Consider the following 18629-nt stretch of genomic DNA (forward strand, 5'->3'; position numbering starts at 1 on the left):
CCTGGACATTCAGGGAATTCAGGGAATAGAACTGCTTCTGGATCCTGTAGACTTCCTCTGGCTCACAGGCTGCTGGAACGTGCCACTGGCCAGAAAGTGTAGGACCAACACCAGTTTTAGCAGTGATGATATGGCTGCCCTGATGCCGATCCTGCTCTCAATCTTCTCTTGGATGTTGGTGAGTTGGTCAAGTATGGTCTCCTGTTTAGGCAGTACAGGGTTTGTATATGCCTGTCAGTTAGGACCCAGGGAGTAGTCCTTGTGCGAGAGATCACCACATGTCTCTGCCTCTCCACCAGCATCCCCATCCTTGTCTTCCTCCTCCTCCTCCTCCTCCTCCTCTCCCTGGACTCTGGTTGTCTCTGCTGGTACTCCAGCCTCTGCAGCTGTATATGTGCATGTAGCACCCCAACTCCATGTTTGAAGCAGTGAGTGTCATGGTTGTATTAGGAAGTGTTTTTGGGGTAGGTGTGTGCGATGGTTAACCTGGGGTTGACGGTATTTTCCTTGCCTGTATTACCAGTGTCAGTATTCCAGATAAGATGATACAAGCACTGGTACTTTTGGCAACTGTGTTCTGGCAAACCTGAACCGGCAATACCTGTTAAAGTGCTGGTAAATGGTATTAGTGCTACTTTTACCGTGTACCAGCAACGTTGAAATGAGGCCCGTTCTCTGCTTAGCTGCATCACTTTTTCATTTAATAATAAGAATACTATTAGAGAAGCAAACTTGTCCTGCCTATCCACACAACAACCATTTCTGCTTAGGCTCTATTAGACTATATTCAGCACACAGAGAGTCTCCTTGTTAATGAATTAAGTACATTGTCACATTTGTACTTCTGCACAGTTATCTTTGGGGATCTATGTGATTTACTCGAGAATATTTCTTCGAAGTTTATTTCTTTGAATGTTTTTTTTAACACATTTCACCGCAAATCATTGCGGGGGGGGGAGCCTGCAGTCCCCCCTCCCCCACATTCCCTCCTCCTCAATGAATACCCTAACCCAACCCCCATTTACATTTTCGGGGAAACGTGTTAAAGAAATTCTATGTAATGAGATTCGAAGAAATAAGCCTGTGATGTACGGGTGTAATACCATCTTTGGGAGCCTTGCAGTCATGTGATGTTAGGGTGAAAAAGACCCTGCAGAGTGGACGTTTTTTCATGCAGTTTCTGGAGCTGTGTCCTTTGGGAGACATGCAGAAGTCTACTGGTGGATACAATGGAGTTACCCTCATCTGAAGCAGGCAATGGGAAGGCTAGGTTGCAGGCAATGTGTGCATGTTTTAGTGGATTTTATCTCTATCCAGGGCAGAGGATTGCGGAGTTTCCTGCTTCTCGGTTACTGTACAGTACATTCCCATAACGTTGGGTCTGTGGCGACATAAAGTGATTAAGTGACACTTACCTTAGGAATCCATTCCTAAACATGTATGTAAAAAATAATCAGAACCACCTCATTTTAGGGATAAAACACCAACATTTCCCAGAATCCTCCTACAATTCCAAAGGTTCTGTATGGCTCTGCCAACATAGGTGGGTTAGGAGGATGTAAGTAAAGGGAAGAGGAAGAGTAGGACTAGAAGTAATGAAGATTACCAGTAAGTAATCAGGGCATTATCTTCACGTCCCACTTCCTTGTGCCAGTCTTTACTTTTCAAGTGTACTAGAGAAAGAAGATCAGTCTATAGGAACGAATAACACACCAGCCTGTATGTATTGTGGCACCCAGTGAAGTATTTTTTATACTTATTATTTCAAATTAGTGGAATTCATGGTAGTGCAGCCTGAAAAAACAGCTGAACTAAAAGAGTGATTGGATGACCTGGGAAGCTGGATCAGCTATTGATGCATAAAGTACTGGCAGAAGCCAGGTAACATTTCGGCTACTTTCTAATCTTGGTTGATTTAAAATGTACTAGTTCACTGCAGAGTGGTTACTTGGTGCTGGTTCTAACAGCGTCCTGGGTGGGAAGAACATTAGGACAGGTAAGTGTGTGAAGGCATCAGAGAGTGACAGGTTTTAAGGGCATGGCAGAAGGCTGGGTAAGAAGGCATGTCTGTTAGAAATCGGTAGGTGGTCTCAGATTGTAGGGGCATTGACTCAGATGGGCCAGCCTGTAATACAAGTTTGATAAAATTGAAGAACGGAATAGGGTCGAGGGCTGCACAGTGGGGTTATCTTTTAGGACTATATTAGTTGAGACATTGTGATGCTGCAATGCCTTTTGGAGGGACAGAGCCTCCTGCCCTTCTCCTACCCCTTCTGTTTGTGTGTTTTCTCCGTGTTTTCTTCTACTGAGGTCCAGATGGGACCTCTGACGGTGCAGCTTTTCATTTGATCTTTTGGTGAACAAAGCCCATGGGATACTGTTATGGCAGGGTACAGCCTTGTACCCATTATGTGTGTTAATGGACACCTGTGTGTTTCCCACAGAGCAGGGTATGGGCTGGTGGCAGCTACATGCTGGCTTGGCAGTAATTGTGAGTGTCCTCCATTTTTGTAATACCCAAGCCCTGCCATGGGAATCCATGGATTCCTACACAAGCACAAGATGGCTACTTGGTTTCTAATGCCTTTTACCTTGTGTCCCAAAGTCCAGGAAAGCCCTGACTCTACCCCTTCCTCCGGAGTGGCTGTTGGGTGGAAACACCATATATGTCTCTGCTGTTCCCTTTCCCCTGACTGGCTGCTGGGTGGAAATACCATATAAGGCTCTGAGGCTGCTTCCTGTCAGACTGACTGGAGCATGCACAAGTGTTGTGTGTTGTGGGTACACATTAGGGGTGGGACCTGTGTGAATGTAGTTGAGAGTCTCACATTCTCTGATTGCCTCACATTGCATGATTGGCTGCCTGAATGCATGAATTCCCTTCTGTGTGATTAGCTGACTGAGCCTGGCTCAGTCAGAATGAATGGGGAACAGATGAGTATATCTGGGGACCCAATTTGTTCAGAAGCTGAAGTTGAAGCGGAAGGAAGAAGAAGCTGTTCCTTGAAACCCAGCTGCAGGAGTAGTCTGCTAATGCAATTTCTTCAAGTAATCCCAAAGCTGGCATGTCTCCCAAGGACTAATCCAGAGAGGACCTGCAAAGGAGACATCTCCTCGAGCTACGAGGGACCATCGTGCAAGGCTGCTGCTCTTAATCGAAGTATCCTGAAAGTCAGTTCTGTGTGTCTGCAGTCCGCAGAAGGGGCCTTTGAAGTCCAGAAAAGGAGTGCCAGACATCTCAAGCAAGATAAGTCCATTGGTGTCGCCCAGAGTCCAGAGGTGCGTTTTGTGACCACTGGAAGCCGTTGCAGTCTACTGCCCAAAAGAGGGGCTGCCCTGGCATAGTGTTGCTGGATCCCAACTGCCTCATCACGAGTCTGGCGGTAACCCTTAAATGCGGCGGTAATCGTATTTTCATTGCTACTACCGCCGGTGGTAATACCGCCGGCGGTAATAGCGCTGAACATTCCCCATTGGGCCCAATGGGGAATGGGAAATTCCCGAATGGGCCCATTGGGAAATGGGGATTTACCGTTCCGCCAAAACCGTGATCTGGCACTAATAGCGCCGGGGGTTTGGCGGTAGGGCTAATAGCCCCGGCAGTAATACCGCCGGGGTTAGCACCTAACTCGTGATGAGGTCCCAAGATTTGTAATAGTTCCAAACTGCCTAAGAGCATTTCAAGGCACATCCTCGCCATCACTACTGACCACTTTTCCCACCAGAGAGAGTTCAGAGTTGCTGAGAGCTGACTAAGGTCAGCCGGTGGGAGTCCCGCCACCAAAAGCTAAGGCAATGTCCTGAGCATCCAGAATTGGTGAGGGTTGAGGCCAGGTCACCAGAAGCCATCCAGAGGTCTGTGTTGTGGCTGCAGCACTGAAGAACCAAAAGTCAGAAAACGGTGTTATTCCAAAACCCGTCATCAAAAGTGACTTATGCACCCGTCATCGCCCAACCTCATGGAAGAGTGCTAGGAGTTTTACTTTCATCTGCCAAGCCTTTAAGGAGCCCACAACAAGTTTCATCTTCACAGCACTTCTACAGTCAGAGAAATGGTTCTCCTGTGGCCTCTTAGGTACTTTGGGGTGGTGGAGCCTTTTTAAAGAAAGCATAAGGTTATTGAACATTTTTGGACTGGGCTGTAAAAAATAACCTAGGTTACTCCCTAACATTTCCATTACAGGTTACCCAGGTGGGGGATCCACACTCGGAATTATCTATGTAAGCAAAAGCAAGTATTCTGCCATTGTTCACAACAAACCTGCCATTCTTCCCTATTCTATGCTGTTACACCTCACTTAAGAATCCACCTGCCTATTTAAAACTGTCTGCAGTTAGTGCATCTATGAATGGATTTAAGTATTGTGTGGTACCACATAGAGTGTATATATTTGCCATTCTTTGAATAAGTATTTAAAGTATAAAGTGTTATTATTTATATCTTTAACATATACTATATATGATAGTGGTAGCAAACTTTATTTCATATAAAGAAGCTGTGTTATCACCTAACATAGTGGGTGGACATTCCTTTGTAGGGGCTTTGAGGAAACACTGTACTTAAGAACCCACCTGCGTCACCTCCTGAAAGCTTAAGCCTGGCTGCTCGTCCACTGTTACCAGATTGAGAGACTTGCTGGGGTGTTCTGTGCTTTGCCTTTACCCTACCATGTAGAGGGCAGAAGTACAGCGACCCCCCTCCAGTCTTTACAGATATGATGAGTGAAAGCAATAGCATCCAGCTAAGAGGGAGCAGAAACCAGTATAGAGTGCCTAAAACTCGACTCGCTGCTTGACAAGGAATCAATGTCGTTAGGCCACACAGGGTGAAAAATGTGAAGTTTCATGGAGACCAAAAACATTCGGGGTGTACAGTTTGAAGATTTTGAACAAACGTTATAAGGTAGGCTGGAAGGCTTCTTTGTGTTTCTTTATTTGCAGGACATGGGAGGTGTGGTGGTGGTGACAACGGGTCACTACTCTAGTGCTCCTCATGGGTGAGCCTCCACTGAATTGAATAGCTCCATCGCAGGTAGATTTAGGTGCTAAATTAAATCCCCCACAGATTCTACAGTAGACCCCTTGTATATGACATGCTCACATCAGCCCTCGCCTGCATAGGTACATTTCTGGGATCATGGGAGCACTAGTCCAAACACATGGAGTGCCAAATTTTGCAGATTCCTGCTCTAAAGTAATCTTTACCCGACAAGCATCCTCATACATAGCTGGGCCATAGAAGAACGTGATATAAAAGTTGTTGGTTAAAAATATTGATATTTATATTTTATTTGTATCGCGCTCATACACAAGTGTTGCAGAGCGCGGCGAGGCAAGAGAGAGATCAAAGGAGAACAAAAACAATGATCTTACTAGGCCCAGTAACATTGAGAACGCGCAAGTGCATGGGAGAAGGAGAGGGGTAGGTGCAAAAGTGCATGGGAGAGGGAGAGGGGTAGGTGCAAGGGGGAGAGGTGGAAAGTGCTGAGCAAAAAATAAATAAATAAAAAGATAAATAAGTAAAACATGAATAAATAAATACATAACAAAAGGTAGCAAACAGTGGAAGTGCAGCCAGCAAGTGACAAGTGCTGGGATATGGCAACAGACAGGGTGTGTCTGAATAAGTGCAGAAAAAGAAAAAGGGGGGACTATAGGGTTACAGATACAGACCCCAGTGCAAGGAATTACCTGTAGGCAGTGCAGGATTGGGGCCAGGGTGAGCAGGTTCCTGGGCCCTAAAGACTGAGGAAGACCAGGTACACGATACAGAACATATCAACAGGGGAGAGGAGGAGAGAAGGCTGAAGCAAAGAAGAAGGTCTTGAGGTGTTTCCGGAACCATAGGTGGTTGTCCTCAAATACTTTGGTGGCAGGGAGGCTGTTCCAGAGGGAAGCCCCAGCCGAATACAGAGATCTACCCCCAGCTTGTTTCTTAGAAAAATGGCTGACCCTGAGGGAGTTAGAGGTGGAGGAGCGAAGGGCTCCTGAAGGCATTTTGGCCCCAGGCCCCAGAAAGCCTTGTGGACAATGCAGAGGGTCTTGACTGTATTCCTTGCAGCCACAGGGAGCCAGTGAAGAGATTTCAGGGCTGGAGAGATATGATTCCAGGGCTTGAGGCCAAGGACAAGTCTCCCGGTCCTGTTCTGGATGAGTTGCATAGGGTGGAGAGTAGACACAGGTAGATTTAGAAGGAGGCTGTTGCAATAATTCAGCCTAGAGACAACTAGGGCTCGTGAGACAGTGAGCTTTTGGGGGAAGGAGAGGAAAGGCAGAATACCTCAGAGGAGGTGCAGTAGGAAGTTTGACTTTTTTGAGACATCAGAGATGTGGGCAGAGATGGAAAGCAGGGAGTCAAAGATTACCCCAAGGTTGTTGGCCTTGCAGGTATGGGTGGAGGAAGGTCAAGGGAGGCCAGCCAGAGAGTAACAGGAAAGGAGAGTCTAGGTGTGCCGATGAGGAGGGTTTCATTCGTGCTTGCATTCAGGCAGAGATCATCCTGAATGGCAAATAGGCAGTTGCAGATGAGAGAATGAGAAGAAGTGGCAGAGGAAAAGCCTGAAAATGAGTTGACTGTCGTCAGCATAGCAATGGAAATTCTAGCAGAAAATGGCAATGCAGTGGGCGAGAGTTGGCAGGTATTGGTTTAAGAGCCAGGGGGAGAGGCTGGAACCCTGGGGAACACCGCAGGTAGAGAGGGTGATAGAGGATAGGAAGGACCCAAGTTGGACCTAGGAAGGTTGATCAGACAGGTAAGAGGTCAGCCAGGTTGGAGCCTGATTGGTGATGCTCAGGTTGTCACGGAGAGGGTAGAGCAGGATGGTATGGTTGACCATGTCGAAGGCAGAGGAGAGATTGAGTAGGATGAGGACAGAGGGAATGCTAGAGTCAAGGTCGGAGAGCAAATCTTCATGGATGTTCAAGAGAGCACTTTCCGTGCTTCTGACTGCTCTAAAGCCAGACTGATGGTCGTGGAGAAAGCCAACAGAATCAAAGTCAATGTTAAGATAAGAGATGGCCAGTTTTTTCCAGGAGTTTGCCCCGAAAAGGAGTAATGGAAATTGGGCGATAGTTAGCCAGGCAGGAAGGATCAGCTGTGGGTTTCTTGAGAAGAGGATGCACAAGAGAGTGCTTCAAAGGGGAGAGGAAGGCTCCTGAGGCAAAGGAGAGGTTTCAGAAATTAGCCAGGACAGGAGTGAAGGTGTCAATGTGGTCATTTATGGTTTTAGAAGAACAGGGATGAACCTGTTTTGACAGGACTTTCATAGATCAGACTTATCTAGCGACCTCACCAGGAGAGAAAAGAGGAATGGAGGATAAAGAGGGTGGGGAGGTAGCTGAAGGAGGGAAAGAGTTCTCTGAAGGAGGGAGAAGCGGGTTTTTGAGATTAAGTGAGAGGCAAGGGCAAGGGCCATGCAAAGGGCCTGGGAGGCGACAGGAGGGGCAGTGACTGCAGCAGGGTTGGCCAGCTGCTTGCAGATTTTGAAGAGTTCAGAGACAAGGGCTTGGACGTGGGCTCTCTTCTTAATGTGGACAGAGAGTCAGCATTGCCTTTGGAGCATGCGACAGTCCAGTTTGTCAGAGGATGAACAAGATTCACTGCATTTCCTCTCAGCTGCCCTACACTTACGTTTAAGTGTAGCTGGGTCAGAGTCATACCAAGAATTGCACTTGTCTTTGGGCTTCAAACGGATCCGCATGACAGGGGCAAGAGCATCAAGAGTATCGGAAATAGAAGAGTAGAGAATGGATATGACTTTGTCAGGATTTGAGTCAGCCAAGGGTGGGGTGGGTGGCAGCAAAAGCCTCCAGTGACACACGCTTCATGGGCCGGATGTCCGAGAAGGTAGGTGGCAGTGTTGAGGTAGGCTTTGCCTGAGGGGCAGAGGGAGAGATAAGAGTAGAGGAGGGAGTGATCACTCCAGGAGAGAGGAGTGGTCAGAGGAATAGAAAGGAGGAGGTCAGAGGAGATCAAGACATCAAGTGTGTTCCCTGCAGAGTGAGTCGGGCCAGAGTGGAGGATAGAAAGGGAGAGGGAGTTACAGAGGCCACGGAAGAGTACAGAGGAGGAACAAGGAGTGTCAAGATCTATATTGAGGTCACCAAGAAAGAGGAGTTGAGTGGTTGAGGCCAGGAGGGAGGAGGAGAGGTCCGCCCACCCAGAGAGAAAAGAGGTGATCTGACCAGGTGGCCGGTAGGTAGTAGCCACGGTAAGAGAGTGGCTAGGAGAAAGAAAGAGCCTGCAGACAAGGCATTCAAAAGAGGAGTATGTCTGTGTGGGAATGATAGTGGCAGGGATCCACTCAGGAAAGATCAAGACTACACCCACTCCAAACGCTGAATAATTGCCTGTCAACATTCCTTTTATCTGTTGAAGCTTTTGATGAAGTAATAGCTTGGCTATATGACATTAGAGTCACTCCTTGGCATTGCCTCTTAGATTAGATACCCAATATCTGGTTGTACCAGATGTCCTTAACTTAGATCTACCTTCATACCCTCGGAAGGTTTCTTTATGCTGGCAATTTATGGGCCTATTAAACATATGCAGCAGCTAGCAGTAGTCTGCTTGATGTTATTATGTAACTTGGTTAGGGTGCAGGATATTTTATTAAGAAATGTATTATTTGTATATCATCTGTTTAATTGAGACAGTGACACATTTGATATGGTAGCCCATTCCATAATTCCAAAGGTAGTACTATAGCCCAGTCAGAGTACATTAGATGGGATGTGTCTGCATCTGATGTCTGTTCGAGGTGAAAATCGTAGCCAGAAGGGATGTTCCATTTCACATGCAAGTGTGCACAGTTTGTGAAGTTTAATGCTGATATTTTGAGTGTTGTAAAACCTATTTTTGGACACGTGCCTCTTTCCCATCTGGGCTGTAATTTGGGACTGTTGTTTATAGACAGCCCAGATCCTAAAGCGAATGCATCACTCTCACATTGGTGCTGGCAAACAAGGAGAGCTGTTATGAATTAGAGGTGGAAACCTTTATTGGAATATGATGAACTTGTTAACAATAATGAAGGAGAGTCAGGCTATTGTAGAATGGAAAAACCTGTGGCATATGGCATGAATGAAGACCTTTTATAGATATGTTTCCATCAATCAATTGGATTTCCAGACACCAAAGATACATTAGCTAATCTGTGATTGTCTTGATGATTTGTATAACTCTATCAATGCAGGGTATCTTTTAATGATGTTTCTTGGACTGTCACTGACATATTGAAACCATATGCTGACAAAATGAGGGTAGAGCGTTTTTAGTTTTCTATTCAGTTTTGTGTGTACAAATATTGAAATGTAATACATGTCCAACACTCAAACACAAAGTCAATACAGGTGACTGGCTAGGAGAAAGGCACGAGAATATGAAATTGATCCTGTTCAGGATTAATTAATAATGTTTTGTTTTTTTCTGTTTAAGTATTGATTTTATTTAGATACATAGATAGCACTTGATATATTCAGCTGAAGGTATTTACTCCATTATATACTTGCACTTTTTAAATGAATATTTTCTTTGATTTGATGCCTTGCTAATTGTAGATCAGACGTGTGGCTTTGTGATAGATGATTGGTTGTGTGATCTGTAGCTACAGGGAAGGGCACCACATAGGTAAGTTAGTGGCCTTATGGGAGAGCGGGTTCACTGGGATACTTGCTTTGGGCTTAAGGCTACTCAGCATCACAGCGAGATGCTTTATCTGGCTCCTATCCTGTATGTAATTAAGCATCCCCTTGTGATGGAGTAGAAACACAGAGGCCCCTAATGTCAATCGGGGTCATAGGTTACTCTACAAACTCGAAAAGATGCATAAGAATCATGTATCCATTGACCTGGCGATGTCCTCTGACTCCAGGTCTGTTTCTTGATGGTGTAGAATCTTATCTCCCACACTCTTTTTTTTAAATGTTTATTTAAAATTTCACTACAACAAGAATACATCAATCACAAAGCAAACACAAATTAAAAGCGGTGACCCACAATATAAGTAACAGTAGAATACACAAAGAAAGAGAGAAAAAAAAATCTCCCACACTCTTAACAGAAGACAACACCTTGCAGGTGATTTTAAAAAAAAATAATAATTCCATGACCTTACATTCAATGTCAATACCAAGTTTCTACCATTGAGTAACACGATCTTTAACCGTTTGTGGACCGTTTCTGTATCATTCTGATTTTCCCAAATCACACGGCTGAACTTGGCTTTGAAAAGTAAATGCACAATGGCAGAAACAATGGATGTGTTATGATAGAACTCCGAACAAACATTTCTGAGGTAACTGAATCACCCAACTGTCACTGAAATGCACCCAGCCAATACCCAGATGTTAAATAAACATCAGTGGTCAATTAAAGGTAAGGTGTGCTGGCTCACCTCAACCTTTGTCACAACGTTTTCAACACACACCCACTATTGTTGCACCTGAAAACCCATACAGCAGGATGGAGATAGCTACCACCTGTTATAGCCACCCATCATCCAGAAAGCCTTAATGGTAGAAACCAGCCGAGCATGGTCATAAAAACCCATTGACCCTTGCCACCCACTACCAGAAACATTCCAAGAAGGAAGCAACCCCAGGGGTCTGTGTTGAGTAATGCACCCACATGACCTGCCCATTGTGATCCTCCTGTATTTCCAAGCCTTTGCCTGCATGCAGGGTTCATTGCTCCGCACAGAGCTTTCACATGGTCTAATCTGCCATTGTAGCATCATCAAGTCAAGTTTATTTTCTGATAATTCCAATCCATAAAAATATAATATGCAATAAATACCTTATTTACTAATCAATGCAATGCATATCCTAAACCATCATATCCTTCCGACTGGTGACTGGCAGTACATGCATTGGGCCACAAAATGAACCCATTATTGGGATACACTCATGCAAGACTTTGTTCATCATTACAAAGGTATACTCTCATGTTAAGGCCCATATTCCCTTTAGAGTGCACATGTAAAACCCAACTTAAGCATCACATGGCCTCTGAAGAGCCAGTGCAGGTTAGCCCTGTACAGATTCAGTGAATGAACAGTTATATGACAGGATTGGCCAAGGCAACTAAAGCACTCTAGCTGGATATAAACCAACTTCACCATTGAACAGAATCTGCCAAAGGGCTTCTGCCATGCCAGTTTTACAGAGTTAACGTACAGGATCGCTTGAATAAGGGCAGCAACCAAAACCATACGTCTCATCCTAACTGGGGATAGGTGGCTAGTTTATATAAATGATTCTGCTCTTCATGCATTGAAAGATATGTAGTTGCCTCACCCTAATTTAAACAATTATCTGCCCACAAGACCAGTAATAACCATTGTTTCTTTTGGGCTGATACCTGGCACAAAACAGCAACATCATCTCCGCCGGTCTCGTGCCACTCTGGCAGAGGGTTGAAGTGTTCTCATTGTCTTTCGTGCGAGCCACATTATCCCACAATTTGGGCTGATTCAGCCTCAGCTTGGTTTCCAGATTCATAGCAAGGGGGTTTGTAATCATCTCTTAGTAAATCAGAGTTATGCCCCTGTCCATTGTTTGTAGGTACCTTGCCAACCATGGTTTTAATCTGGTAGCTTCCGCACGTTCCTCCCATTAAGTAGCGGGGCAGTTTTGAGAACTTCTTTTCACACAATGGCATGCGACTTGGATTAGAAAGCCAGGTTTCCACCAAGGCTGCACACGTGACATCTCCCATATCTTTTAGCTTCCTGTTCTTTCTGGTTTGACCATGGGGGATCAATTCCGAGGTCAAGTCTCTACAAAAGAAATATCCTTCCTCTTGACAAATCTTCACCCCCATCCTTGCCTGTTGGCATAAGATCTTGTTGCCTAACAAAAACCACTCTGCCATCATTATGCGCCACACTATCACTATTCTGACAATCAAAGGGTACAGAATGAAGGGAATGATCCTCATCTCTCAGCTGTTGCTCCAGGGCATTGAGGTTGGTGTTCAGGAAGCAACTCTCTGCATCTCTTGTGCCTGTCTGTTTATTTATTTATTTATTTATGTATTTATTTATTTTCCCATTATTGCAATTAATGGGATCTACGTTAAAAGACCTTATTGGAAAAGCTCGAGTTACAAAATAGCGGAGCCGACTTGCTCGCATTTTGTAATTCGAGTTTTTCCAAATGGGCCTTTTTGTCCCCGCTTTACATGCGATGTATCCGGGGGCCACCCTCGCAGGCCATAATGCCAAACTAGAGGAGCGGGGGACACCCCTGCTCCTCATGTTCGGCATTATGTGCTACTTTTTATTTACCGAGCCTCAATAAAATCGCATGTGGCTTTTTATTTACGAGCTTTAAGGCCGAAACAGAATGAATGTATGGTGTATTCATTACACCTACTTCCTGCAACTACTGTGGCAATCATCTCAGCCAACGTTGGGTTTGCTCTCTGAAACATTGCCAGATAGAATGGTCATGGGAGCAGCAACCATGCAGAAGGCCCAGAATCTTGGGTCAGACAGTACATGTAAAAATGCGGGTTGGGTTGCCTAGAAGATTTCGCACCTGTAATCCACTTATCAGTGTGACCCCTACCCAGCAACAGTTGATGTGCCTGAGTTACTAATCCCATATATGTTCACTGCATTTATATTCAGAGACCTCGCTTAGAAGAAGACTATACACTCCCAGTAAGGACTGATCACACCGGCAAGGCAATGACCAGCACAAATTGAAACTGCCCACTCTGTGTCCTTCATAGTGTCCCCACAATAGGGTCAAAGGCCAGCCAGGCTGTCACGGCTGGCAAGACCCCATGGCTCATTGGACACCAGGCTCCCAGACTATATGGGCAGCTCCCAGGACTCCTTAAGTGTTCGATTCTGCACATCATTCCAGGCCAGCAAATGGCATGGTAAATAAGCGCCACGTGGTTTCTCCCCACGTCAGCATACAAGAACATATCCAGACAGGGACATACCCATTCCCAATTAACAACTGCCCCAGTAGCCTTGCCAGGTATCTGTCTTTCTGACAAAAGCTGCATCGTTCCCGGCACACCCTGACTTCACACTGGGAGACCCAGAACACGAATGAAGTCAGAATATATGACAGCATTGTCTATTTGCAACCAGCATTTTGCATCCCACTGTGTGTATAGTGTTTATATTGACTATTGGATATCGAATCCCACATATATCTAAACTTATATCTTGAAAACCTTTATAGGATGGGATAAAAGGTTTATTTTTGGGGGGAAACGGTCGAGATGGGTTTTTCGGGGTCGGAAACTGGGCCACCGCCCCCCCCCCCCAAAAAAATACTTTCAATATTAAGGTTTTCGAGATATATGTTTCGATATATGGGCATTCGGTATACAATATCTCGGTATAAAGACATCTGACCCCCACTGAGCTCTAGCTGTTCACTGGTGCGGCCATGCCCTTCACATCACCAGCTTCGGGGATTTCACTGAACGTCTCAATGTTTATTGAACGAATGGATAGGGATGCGGAATGGCTGCTCATCTCTTGTGGGTTCTGCCATCAAGAGACACCCCTTTATCTGAATAAGTTGGAAAGGTGTCACCTTATAAATTACCTTTATTTGTAAATGTATTTTTCGTTTGTTTCAATGACGCTAATGTGAACTGACTGGTTCAAGGTGAGTCTTGCAAAACACATTGAAAGCAATATCGTGCAATGTCTTTATACATGTTTTATGTTGCCAATGTACTACAGAAGAGTTACGCATGATGTCTGACTAAAAAATTGAGTATTTTGTTTAGTCGTCCCAATGTTCTAAGAGGTAAGCTGTCAGCTCTTCAAATAATTCCTGATTTAAAAAAAAAAAAATTGAATGGTATTTTAGAATATTCCCTATTGAAAAAGTTAAGAGGTAATGTGTCAGTCCTTCCATTAAAAGTTTTGCGAAATACATTACGGATGTTCTGGGAGATTTCCCCTGTGCAGTCTAGCGAAAAGGAAACAGTGTGCCCTTTGCATTTAACGAGTCAGGTCCCAGGGAGGCAGTTCAGGGAATGCATCTTCTAGAAACGAACCTATAAATGCATTCATGTCCAACTCTTCTTATTCAATGAAAATGCCACAGCATTTCACAAGTGAGCTTTTGTTTCAGTGCGACAGACCGTTACGCGTGCCTTCCAAAAGGCTTCAGGATCCGTGGTTGTAAGTCGGTCTTTAGGATATTGAATCGCATTATGTGAAGAAATACGACCTGCGTAGGTGCGCAAGCTCGAGCTTTCTTGTGTTTTTACTGTGCACAAATAAGCTGTTTTTCTCTCTCTCAGAATGGGAGCTCTGCTAATCAGGCTGCGCTTTCTAAATTCATCACACTAAAAATGTGCTCCTGACAGGGACCTCTCACACCAGCAGTTGTCGTGCAGTTTGGGCACATGACATGCATTGACTTTCCTGGCAAGCATGGTGGGATCTGCATTTTTCTAACAGCCATGGGCTGCCTTTAATAGCAGGCCCCAGGATCTATATTACATACAAATATGTACGTCTAAGGCCTGGTGGCAGTTTGGTTAAATATTAATGTAAATCTATCTCTGATTTGATATGGTGGCCTGTGTGGAAATGCAGTAAACATACCCCTGTTTTCATACCCAGACTGGCCCTTTCATCCAAGATTCTGCAGACTGTGTGTCCCTTTACAGGCGTGGGTTATGGGTATATTGACAGTGTATTTGCATGTTTAGTTTAATGAAAGACTCTTAATTTGTATTCAACCTTGATTGGATATTTCTTTTATGGTGGTAACAGAGGGAAATGGCCCAACATGTCGTCCTCTCAATTGCAAAAGCCGAAATGCCTGACTTTTTTTTTAAACACCCCCTTTACAACACATATATATGTGGGGGCTATATGATATTATAGTAATACGGGGAGGATGTGGGGGTCTCCGTAGCAGAGTACTATTGTTGATTTGGAGGCTTCCTTGCTTGCTCCCACTCCTCTTGAAAACTTTAGCCCACCCTTGGCCTTTGCTATCTTAAAGAGTGTATACTATTCTTGTGCTGTTGCACATGTATGTTTGAGCTCACTGCTGGTTCAATAGTAGTGTGGGGCTGAGTAGAAATTTAGAAACCACTACCCGTCCTTGAACTCCTGCAGAGAAGCAGCCATTTTGTCAAACATCTTCCATATTATCCCCTGGGCCCCTCCATCATCACAATCCTCACCAGTGGGGCTTTAAACGTTCTTCAGAGTTAAATCACTTGTCTTCCTATCCAGGGGTGCTGGAGGCCACTCCCCTCTTCACTCAGCTTGGATTAAGAGAGCACAGTTACCTGGCTATCATGCTTTTTATTCTGTCGGGCCAATTAGAGCATGTGGCAGCTGACTGTGTGGCTGGGTATCTGGCTCTTGGAGCATCAGGGTGGCCCTTTGTATTGTCCTCAATAGTTGATGTTCACTGCAGGGTCTGGCAGGGTGAACAACCATAGGGAAAGATGCAGGCATCAAACCATGTTTTTGTCAGAAAATCCAATGATGCAGTATGTTTGGGCTTTTGCAGTGGGCGCTTAGCCTTTACAAATAAAGTGACATCCCCTACAGTGACAATGCACAGTTCCCAGACCTGCTGAGGGAACTCTAAATCTATATTCAGCAGACAACACATATATGAAGTTCTCTATATCAGTAGCATTTAGCAGACCTGCCTTTTTATACAAATTTGTCATGAAAATTCTGCTCTTAATACGATGAATCTGGAAAAAGACAAGAGGAGTAGACAGTCCCTTTCTAGATCCCAGATGGTAGAGGCCTTAGAGATTCTCATCACAGTCAGACCCACTCCTGCACTAGGCAGGGCAGAATCAGGTCCGGCCTTGGGACAAGTAGCCACCATTCATGACACAGATCTGATGAGCAGTCCAGAGCTAGATACCGCTCTCCAAGAATGGATAGGAGCCCTGAAAGAGTTCTTCGGGCACGTCAATGTCCACCCAAAGATGGACCTTCCTCTGCAGGATTAGTCAAGAGTACTGCAGGAAGGGTTTGCATTCTGATCAGAAGATCCCCAATAGAGAATCTCTGGAGCCTGGGAAGTCTTGCATTCATAAATATGTCTGTAAAACATACCCTTTTTAAGGGGATGGCCACTTGTGTTTCAAGGTAGAGTCTGTGATCCATAACTACCGATTACGTGTCCGATGCAGCAGAGGACATGGTGCCCAGAGGTCCTGTAGACAAGAAAGTCAACATGGAAATTAAGAAGGTATTTCCAGTTTATAAATCCACTCTGCAAGATTTTCAGAATAAGTACTTTTTGACAGAGGGGGCCTGCATGAAACGAGAAGCCCAACTCATGCCGGACATCGCTATGGGTGCCATATGTATAGTTGCAACTAGAGGCAGCACCTCAGAAGTCACCAAGCCTAATAAACATATTAATGATTGGATGAGGCATCTGAAAAAATATGGAATTTTACATGGTAGTAAAGTAAACCTTAGATGACACAAGTACCACTATCCTCTTCAAGGAAAGCAGGCTGTTCCATCCAAGAAGTACCTTAGCAATCCTAGTGTGTTTAAGGCTACATGGCACCCAAGCACGGGCAGAGAAAATCCAGGATGGCGTGGATTATCCTTTTGAAGAGAGGGGCAACAGAATATGCTCCACATTCCAGAATCAATTCTGGGTATTCGTTCCAGGTGAAAGAGTTCACCCCTGCACGTGGTTAACTTCAGGCTGTTATGGGAGTTTGCCTATTCTGCTCTGCGAGGTAGGGAGGAGAAAGGAAGTCACTGACTCGTTCATCTGGTTTGTTCATAATAGAAGACTATTTTCGTTTTGGCTCTAGAGGCCATGTAGAATATTGCACCCTGAAAAGGGTAAGCAAACCACTCTTTACATTACATATCCTGTGATGATATTATATCCTACTGTGCTTTAAGGATAGCGAGCAAAAGTATGAGTGTTTTATAAGCTTGATGACAGTTTAGCTAGATTTGTAGCAGAAAGCAGCTTCTATACAAATCAATGAAGCTTTTTGATGCAATGTCTCAGACACTAAGAGATGTGCTTTTTGTTACCATTCCTTCAACCATTTAATAATGTAGCTCATTGAAAGCAGCAGCAAGGTGCTCAGCAGATGCAGCCTGGAACATACATACGTGCATACATACATGAATGTATACACACACGTAGTTCAGCAGGGATATACGTGTGCATTTCAGACATCCCTGTAACTATTATTAGGTAGGCCTGTACAAGAGACATGCTGATAAGCCAGCAGACACCATATTCTCGACATTTTGTTGAGTGATCAATGCACCGGATGAATATGAAAGATAATTGCGCTCAGAGAATAAGGGGTGACGCCACTTTTTGTTAATATCAGGAATTCCCAAGTAATCAAGGTCAGTACCCAGAGGACCCTAGGTTTAGGAGCCTGGGGTGATTTATCCGACAGTGGATGACATAGGAGGCATTAGGTAAGAAAGGGAATTTCCAGGTTTGAATACCGTATAAAGAGGTTTTACACTCACAGGGCTGACCTGATGCTGGAATAGACGGGGTGTAATCTTTAAACTTAGCTCAATTTCATGACTAAAAAAAAAAAAAATTATGCTAGTTTTGAATTGCTTAATTGTTATGTGAGATATTTCCAAGCTAATATTGTGCCTTGCTACTCATATTTGATGGATTGAATGTTGCATGTTTACATTTCTTTTGAACTGATCGAAAAGATTTTAGAGTCTTGGACGTGAAGTGTCTTTCCCTACGGAGGACTTGGGATGTGGGAACAGCCTTCAGTAAATTAAGTTTCTTTATTTAATGTGGTACTATCGATGATACAACGTGTTTTGTGACAGAAGTGATCTCTTCTAATGAAAAGATTTGAGTTGTGGTTATTGTGGATTTTGGTTATTTGTGGAACTCATTGAGAACATGAATGCTAGTGAGACTAAACAAGTGATATTGTTGTGACTCTTGAAATTGAAATCCTTGTTTCTGCTAATTGACGTTGGCTTTACTTGCCTCCAGTGCATTGAGTGGTCATCAAATGAATTATTGGGGTTCTACTGTTTATCCCATGCCTCCATCCTTCTCCTCTGTGCATTAGGATATGTCACACCATTTGCTCCGGCATAGCTGGACCATGTGAGAATATTGCAAGGTTCTTAGGGTTGCAATCATAGAAAGCTATGAGAGAGAGAACTACTTGATGCCCACACGCAAATAATTTGTTGTGAAAGCAGATATTAGCTCTGAACACAAAGGGAGACATTCATGTCTCCCCTGTTGTCAGTAAGTCATCAGCTTTTCCTAACTAACATCAGCGGGGAACCCTAACCCTCCCCATCAGGGTCATAGGAGGCCCTTGGAAGGCAGGATTCCCACCTGACATGGAGGTTGTATAACAATTCATGACAGAGTATGTGCGCACCAATGGAGGAAAATGGAAATGGATCCCCGAGGCTGCAGCTCAACGAAAGATGGATGTAAGTTGAAGTTCACAATAAGATTAGAACACATTTCTGTACCAAGTAACAAGGAGAAGGCCTTGGCACTACTGAACAGCATTCAGGATATGCTGGTAAAGGGCAACATTCTTGTTCCCAAGAGGGAGCAAGGTGAGAGGTTTTACTTGACAGTCTGCATGGTCTCATAGGCATCATGAG

The sequence above is a fragment of the Ambystoma mexicanum genome, chromosome 2q (assembly GCF_040938575.1).
Source record: "Ambystoma mexicanum isolate Mex_15411 chromosome 2q, UKY_AmexF1_1, whole genome shotgun sequence".
NCBI classification, from domain to species: Eukaryota; Metazoa; Chordata; class Amphibia; order Caudata; family Ambystomatidae; genus Ambystoma; species Ambystoma mexicanum.